The sequence below is a fragment of the Salvia splendens genome, chromosome 2 (assembly GCF_004379255.2).
Source record: "Salvia splendens isolate huo1 chromosome 2, SspV2, whole genome shotgun sequence".
NCBI classification, from domain to species: Eukaryota; Viridiplantae; Streptophyta; class Magnoliopsida; order Lamiales; family Lamiaceae; genus Salvia; species Salvia splendens.
The window spans coordinates 9,537,647-9,546,657 of NC_056033.1; the positions used below are offsets into that span (position 1 = coordinate 9,537,647).

Here is a 9,011-nt window from a genome sequence, read left to right on the forward strand (position 1 = left end):
GAGGTATCTTGTTCTTCGAAGGCTGATCCCCTTTTTAGAACATATATAAGCTAACGATTGTGAGTCCAAGCTTCTAAGGAGGATACAAGACCACAATTCAGCTTAAGAAACAAGCAGTTCGTCTGAAACGAGCTGCAAGCTAACGATTGTGAGTCCAAGCTTCTAAGGAGGATACAAGACCACAATTCAGCTTAAGAAACAAGCAGTTCGTTTGAAACGAGCTGCAAGCTAACGATTGTGAGTCCAAGCTTCTAAGGAGGATACAAGACCACAATTCAGCTTAAGAAACAAGCAGTTCGTCTGAAACGAGCTGCAAGCTAACGATTGTGAGTCCAAGCTTCTAAGGAGGATACAAGACCACAATTCAGCTTAAGAAACAAGCAGTTCGTCTGAAACGAGCTGCAAGCTAACGATTGTGAGTCCAAGCTTCTAAGGAGGATACAAGACCACAATTCAGCTTAAGAAACAAGCAGTTCGTCTGAAACGAACTGCAAAAAGGGAAAGTCCGATCCACGCGATAAAACTCGCCGAATTAGGACAAGGGAAAGTCCAATCCCCAAATTAGGACAAAGGGAAAGTTCGATCCCAGCGATAAAACTCGCCGAATTAGGACAAGGGAAAGTCCAATCCCCAAATTAGGACAAAGGGAAAGTTCGATCCCAGCGATAAAACTCGCCAAATTAGGACACAAACCGAGTCCGGTCAAAGAAGTTTACTTCATAAAGACCGAAGACTAAGCCCGACCAAAGAAGTTTACTTATCCAGAATGCCGAAGTGACTCGCTTCGCCGAAATGATTCACTTCGCTTTTCGGGGGGGTAGTGATGGAGTACGTACTAAACAAGCCCAATAGCAGTGCCCAAAGTCCAAGGAAGAGTATCAGTTCGGCATTACCAAAGAGTTCGGCCCCAGCCTACAGCTCGGCAGCTCGGTAGAAGCCTACAGCTCGGTAAAAGCCGACCAATCAAGCTCTACTCTCAGTATCGGCAAAAGCTGCTCGGCAATAGTTCAGCAGTTCGGTCTCAGTATCGGCAAAAGCTGCTCGGCAATAGTTCAGCAGTTCGGTCTCAGTATTCGACCGAACTGGGAGATAGTGGACTCATGCAGAAGTGGTACAGTTGTCAACCTGCAAGCCAACAAGGAGATAGTGGACCCATGCAGGATCGCATGACCTCCACGACATCCACTACCTAGCTAGTAGTGATGCAAGCTACGATCTTAGTTCAATGTATAAATAGAACTTAGATCAGATAGACAAAGTTTAAGTTCTCTAGAGATCAAATATCAAATAGCAAGTCTGTATTGTAAGCTGTAGAAAACAGATCAAGCAATACAACTCTGCCCTCTTTTCTTCCCGTGGACGTAGATTTACCTCAGTAAATCGAACCACGTAAATCTCTGTGTCGTGATCTGTATTTTCCAGCATTCATCACCATCAAAAATTCGCCAAACCATCACCATCTCTAGGCTTAGAGCATCCACATCGGTGAGCACAAGCTCGTCCGTCCGTGAGCTGTCCGCCGCTGGCACGGCGCTGCTCGATGCATCGAGCACGTCCGTGTCAACAAGCAGGCGACGTGGCAGCTTCCTATGCCGTTGGCAATTTTAATTTTTTTTAAAAAAATCGGATTTTAATTAAAAAAATCCGATTAAAAATAAAAAAATATATTTTCCCACTTCCCAAAAAATTATATCCGTTTTCTATCCACTTTTAATTTATTTTTCAATTTTTTTCCATAAAAATACACATTTTCATCTATAAATACCCTCACTTCCACACCAAAAATTCACACCACACTACACAATTCTCATCTAAATTCTCTCATTTCCATTCTCAATTCTCAATCTTTCTTTCACTCTTACTCTTACAACAAAACAATGTTCGGCCACGGCGATCACCCCCCGGCTCCCACGGTTGGAACCCCGATTGGTTCGGTTCACAACTGTTTCCTAGTCCGGAAACGGAATATTCGACCCCTCCTCAAACCCAAGGTTCGGAAGTTCCGGGTGGCTACCGGCCTTACCCGATCGACGACCAAGATGCCCCCGAAGGGCAATACGGGTGGACACCCGAGCCTAGAGCGAGGTCGAGCGGCCCCTCCCAAACTCCGACTCCTCCTACTCGCGGTGTTCGCACACCGTACACTCCGAGGGATATGGAGCAATTGTTCAAAGCGTTCTTGTCAATCTCCGAAGATCCGGAGGTTGGCACGAACTAATCCGGCGATCAATATTGGTGGAAATGTATTTTAGAATTTTAATTATGTAATTTTTATTTTTTAGGATTTTAAGTATGTAATTTTTATTTTTTAGTATTTTAATTATGCATTTTTTATTTTTTAGGAATTTAATTATGTAATTTTTAATTTTTTTGTAATTTGTAATATTATTCCGGGTATTTTTAATGTATTTTAATTTTGTGGAAATGCTTTTATTTAAATTGAATAATGGAATGATGGAACCCTTATACGCGTCCTTGCGAAAGAGCACGGATGTGGGTGTTGTGCTCTTACTTAAGAGCAGAGAGAAAAAGTGGGGTCGGGCCCACATCCGTGCTCGTTGGCAAGAGCACGGATGTGGATGCTCTTATCCTTTAGTTGATCCTCATTTAGTGAAGGATCAATTCTTGCCTTTTTTCTTGCAGCGCCAGCCTAGCTAGTTTTGTTATTGAAATCAAGATCGTGTTTTCCAGTTCTTGGTCAGTCAAATTTTCCCTTTGCACCTATTCTAGCTCACTGACACTCAGGCTGGTTGGTAGTGGGATGAACACCCAAATTGGAAAGTTCCTAGTATTTCATTCCCAAAAGAATTTGTGCCCTTTAAGCTATCTATAGCACATCCCTTTTAAATCTAGTATTTCATTCCCAAAAAAACACACATAATTAAAATCCTAAAAAAATAAAAATTACCTAATTTAAAATACAATTTTATAGAAATTATAAAAACTACTCCGCCGGCGAATCATCCCCCGAAGGCAGTGGCGGTGCACTCAAGCTACCTAGAAGCGGAATACCAATTTGTCTTGCCATATACTCAATTCAGACAAGATGAGCTTGATATTGGGGAGGCGTCATGCGGGAAGTGTCAGCCATCGTGGTGGTCAAGTACATGGACAATAGGGTGTTCGAACTAGAGACCAAGCCTGCCTGGCTTGATTCACCCCGGCCCCTCCTCCCTCTAGCCGCCTTCACTGCCTTGGTCCCTTGCGGCCGATGATGCCCACGAGAGGAGCCCCATGCATTGGTGGTCGTGCCCTCAACCTCTTGTGAGGCGTTGCCTGGCCCGCCCTCACTAGATAAGTATTGGCCACCCGCCGTGTGCTTCGTGCGTTTCGAGCCCGTGCTGGACTGGATACCGCCGGCCCACCTTTCAACGTCTTTGACGGCCTCCCAAACATCGACATGTTTGAATTATTTGCCGTTGTCGTAAAAAAAGACTCGCATAGCCGCTTTCATAATGTCGGCTCCACTGGCTCCACTTTGGTATTGAGCAACTTCATTCTTGTAGATGCCGAAAATTGTTTTGACATCTCTGTCGACTCGGTCAAAATGACTGCGGAGCATCTTCATGGTGCGGCGGCGGGACCGAGACGGCTTGTTCTCGTTGTAGGCGTCAGTGACCTTTTCCCAAAAACACTTGCGGGTTTGTTGATTCCCGACGATGGGATCGTACGAGACATTGACCCAAGCGTTGAACAGAGTCATCGTGTCCTTGCAGCTGTATGGATGACGGCCTATATCCTCCTCCTCCCCGTCCGCCTCATCCTCTTCCTCCACGGTGTCAAATGCGCGACCTCTAGAGCTTCCACCGACTCATCCTCCTTCCGGATTGGGTTCATCCGGAAAATCCTCCCTAATATGGGATAATCCCTGCGATTGCCCATACCTCGGGGCGAAGGGACGAGAGTATGCATCAACATCAAAATAGGGTGGTTGGTACGCCGCCGGCGTCGACGAGCCTTGGGTGCCCGGCGTCGATGAACCGGAACTGGCAGCACCCAAGACATTGTACATGCCCCCCCAGTCGCCAAACGTGTTCAAATCATATTTGCCGGAGCCGCCTTCGTTTCCGTCGCCGGACATTTTGAGAAGAAAATTGGAGAGGAAAGAGAGATGATTTGAGAAGAATAGATGTGCATTTGTGTGTATAATGAGGATGAAAGATGAGTATTTATAGAGTAAAAAAGAAAAAAAAAATACCGTTGAAAACGGTAAAAAAAAGGTAACATTACCGTTTACATTATTTATTTATTTTTTTAATTAAAATCGAATTTAAAAAAAATAATTTATTACGTCAGCACGCGCCACTTGGGCGTCACGCCTAGAGCCAGCACGCGCCACGTGGCGCTGGCGCGTGGCGAGCTGTCGCGCCAGCCGTCCCTCCGGGATGAGACACCCGCTGAGACGAGACCGAGACGTATCTCTGCAACGCCGTCTCGTCTCTCCGAGACGAGATAGAGACAGCAACGAGACGCGTTGCGGATGCTCTAAGGGTGGCAATTTAACTGCTTCTAATTGTTGCAATTTTCACTGTCAATATTTGTAATATCTCTATATTTTGGCCTTTGCTTAAAATTTACACTGAATGAGTTTAACTAGCTAGAGTTTAGCAGTACTTTACTTGATTGGCTCTGATTGCATACTTAATTCTTACTTGGTCATCAAATTTTAAGATTCTCAAAACAAGACAAAGATAGTTGAAACTGTTGGGTTACAAACCTATCCCACATCGGATGAGTGAGGGAAGTTGGAAGATGTATATAATTCATGTCCAACCCCAATTAGTTTGAGGCCTTTTGGGAGTGACCCAAAAACAAATCCGTGCGGGCTTGACCCAAAGCGGACAATATCAAACTAATGTTGCCCACGTTTGTGTCGACTGCGTTCCCGATGTGGTCTCGATTTGAGGGGAGGTTTGTTGGGTTACAAACCTATCCCACATCAGATGAGTGAGGGAAGTTGGAAGGTGTATATAATTCCTGTCCAACCCCAATTAGTTTGAGGCATTTTGGGAGTGACCTAAAAACAAATCCGTGCGGGCTTGACCCAAAGCGGACAATATCAAACTAATGTTGTAGTCGACGATCCTAACAGAAACATTCTGCAGTTCATCAACTTGTTATTCTTAATGAAGAGAAGCCTTCTTGGTAAAAGATAGTAGGAGTACGAAAAATGAAGCTTGACAATCAGTAACTTGTTCTTCTTACCGGAAAACACCATTGTTTTACAATTTGTTTTGTAACTATTCTCATTTGAATGACAATTCATTAATGAAGTAATGGAGGATATTATTCGTGTATGATTTTAGTTGATATAAACGAGTTCATCATTGTTGTCCTAGTGGACTAGCTATATATGATCATATTTTGTTCACAATATGAGATGAATCTACGTTGAAGGAGGGAGAACATCGATCGTTTTTATTGCGTTAAGAGATGAGTTTTTGTTTAATTTTGCAGGTTGTTACAGATTAATCTGTGTTCATATAAAACTAGAAGAACGAAGTATGTATGATTACAACTAGGATCTTGTATGTCTCACACTCCAATGATTATTCTGAAGTGTTGCAATAGATTTTTCAAACATTGAATTAATGAGAGTTTGAATCGTACAGAAAGGGCAACCCCACAAAGCATATGGGCAAGAGGAAATGCAGTCTATCATCAAATGAATTTCAAATGTAAATAAATATCGAGTATTTATATGATTCTGCCGACATTTTTATATATATTCAGATGTACCTACGTGCTCTAGTTTGTTCACACATCCGGGTTGCTGCGAACATTAACCCTAATCTACTCCTCTTTCAATCTCTCAAAATATATATATATATATATATGAACATTAATCTCATATTACTCCCTTAGATTTAAGTTTCTTCTTAATTTGGAGCGTTAGATTAGGTTGATGGAGGGACCGGATGAAATCCCATTTTTTGATCCCGTATTGCATTATAAGATTGAAAACCACCCAAAACGGAAGGAACGAGATTTATGCGGGATTTTGATACAACCTTTCATCTACTCACTCTCTCTCACTCCAAACGTCTATCTCTCAATTCACGTCTCTGCAAATCGTCTCCCCAAATTCCACCCACTCTCCAATCCCTAGCCGCCACTAAGCAACAGGGTATCTCCAGAAATTGATCGTTTTTCTTCGGATTCACGGTCAAAATCGAACTCCCGTAGCGGAATGTACCGGTTGAAAAAAAATTAGATGGACCAGCATTTTGGCTGAGGTGGATCAAATTGCTGCTTCTAATAACTGGGCTGTTTTTGCAACAAAATTTCATCGAAAGCTCTCTTTCAAGGATTTATCAATGGGCCTTTTTATTTCTTGAGCAGAAATTTAAGCTTTTGCTTCTGCTCGATGGTAGCAACGAGACACAGACGAACCTCTAAAATCCTTTTTCTATTTCATTGAAGAATAAGATCTAAAGGTTAGTGTGATTTTCCAGGTACGACTTCTTATTGACTTTACCATATTTTTCTTTCGGGATTTTCTGATATTTTTATCGAACAGTTCAATTGGCATGATTCTAGATTTTTATTTCATTTTTAGGGGTGTGGGGGTGTTAATCTGGGTTCCTATTGGAACTTTGTTTATGTGATTAGTTCAATTACAGTTCTGAATCCCAGAAATTGAATATTATAATCGCCCTTTTTTGGAAGTTATAGGCTGATGGACGAGTGAATGCAAAATTCTTCTGTGCATTATTTGATTGCTTGGATTCATTATTAAATAATGGTTACACATTATTTATCATGTAGTATCTATTAATTGACTGCTTGTGTACATGGGAGATTTAGTCAGTGCAGTATACATGTGCGCATTGTACATTATTAAATAATGGTTACACATTATTTATCATGTAGTATCCATTATTTGACTGCTTGTGTAAATGAGGGATTTAGTCAGTGCAGTATACATGTGCGCATTATTTGATTGAATTTGTACATTGTTTATCTAATAGTATACATTATTTATCAATTATTAGACCTTATTTGACTGCTTTGTGAGGGACGTGGGTGATTGGGTGAATGCAATATTCCTCTGTGCATTTTTTGATTGAATCTGTACATTATGTACCTAGTAGTTTACATTATTTTTCAAGTAATAAGCATTATGTGACTGCTTGTGTACATACGTGAATGGTGAAAGTCATATTCCTGTGTGCATTATTTGATTGCTTCTGTATACTAGTTATTAAGTATTATACATTATTTATCAAGTATAAGGCATTATGTGACTGTTGTGTACATGAGTGAATGGGTGAAAACGAGAACTCCCGAATCTGCTAATATAATATTCCTTAGTGCATTATTTGATTGAATCTGTACATTATTAAACTAATAGTATACATTATGTATCAAATATTATGCATTATTTGACTGTTGTGTATATAGGTGAATGGGTGAAAGTCATATTTCTTGGTGCATTATTTCATTGCTTCTGTACACTATTTATCAAGTATTATACATTATTTACCAAGTATTATGCATTAATTGACTGCTTGTGTACATGGGTGAATGGTGCATTATTTAATGAAAATGCGACATAATATTGATAGCTTCTCATTTAAATAATGTTCTGATGTTGTATGTTGGACAGCAGCGAAGTAGCTGAGATTCAGGAACAATGAAGTAAAAAAAGCCAGATAAATACTGTGAAATGAGATGGATGAAGACGAATCTGTACATTATTAAACTAGTAGTATACATTATGTATCAAATATTATGCATTATTTGATTGCTGTGTACATAGGTGAATGGGTGAAAGTCATATTTCTTTGTGCATTATTTCATTGCTTCTGTACACTATTTATCAAGTATTATTCATTATTTACCAAGTATTATGCATTAATCGACTGCTTGTGTACATGGGTACAACCACCACTGTATAAAATCACCAAAAAAACATCTCAGCCAACATTTACATTACACATCATAAATGGTCCATTACAGAAACTAAAATAATCATTATAGAGTAATATATGTACATTATGTGTATCAGTAAAAACTACTCCCTACTCGAGATGATATCTGATAGAGGGAAAAGATGAGACTATGACTCTGTGTGTGTGTCAACTGGCCAGGAGGGTACCTAGACCTAGCTGTGTCATTGGGTCTGTGTCTATTAAAGTGCGTGTGTAAATTAGGGTACGAGTGTGCATGTGAGAAGCTACTAGACGAAACTTACTAAAAATGGCTAGACAAAAGGTAAAGAGAATCAAAGGACATGCTGACAGACTGTCTCCTGGGTGTGCAGAAAAGCTGAAAAAGTGCAAGTACAAAAGCAAAAAGCAACAAAGGCAACACAAGTGGTCCCATTCTTTGATTGTGACATTATCTTCTTCACCAAGCTAAACAAACAAGATCTAACAAACTCCATTGATGAATGATCAAGCTTGAAAATTCGTAAATGCAATATTTAACTTGAAATCGAGAACGAAAGCTAAGAAAATTGAGATCTACGCAAACTGGTCAGCGGGACAAGGTGACAGAAGCAAGCATAAACGATTCCCATGCATTTTTTGAGGAACTTAACCCGATTAAAACTTGTAAACACTCCAAGAAAACCTAGATCTAACTAAGCAAAGCAGATTCAAGCACTTCAACAACAGAAATCAACGTAAAACTACCAGATCAAGCTACTAGGCAGAAAGAAATAATAAGGAAGCTGAAACACAAAATAAAACCACAATAAACTTCATTGAATTCAAGATTATCACCCAAAAGATGTTCCAACTAAGTAGCTACTGGAATCCAAGTCAAAGGCAAGCAAAAATAAGTACTTAAACTAAGAAATCTTAAAAACAAAGCAAGTAAAAGATTGTTTGGCTCATCGGAAACTGAAACTGGAGGAATTTCTAAAACTACGACGGCTGGAATGAATCAGGCATGATGCGCCTCGCCGGCAGGTGGCTGGAATCTTCAAGTCAGGCTGCTGGATTTAGATGGAACTAAGAGCTAGTGGAGCTATTCTCCTCAAAAGTGATGTAGTAGTGATGATA

At 40.5% G+C, this 9,011-nt stretch overlaps 1 long non-coding RNA gene across 1 annotated transcript; it reads left to right on the top strand.

The window, feature by feature from the left end:
• Nucleotides 1-5,781: 5,781 nt before the first annotated feature.
• Nucleotides 5,782-7,797, top strand: LOC121764841. Its single transcript, XR_006042642.1, has 2 exons — nt 5,782-6,455; nt 7,610-7,797. It is a non-coding gene; the product is annotated as an uncharacterized LOC121764841 (long non-coding RNA).
• Nucleotides 7,798-9,011: the final 1,214 nt, after the last annotated feature.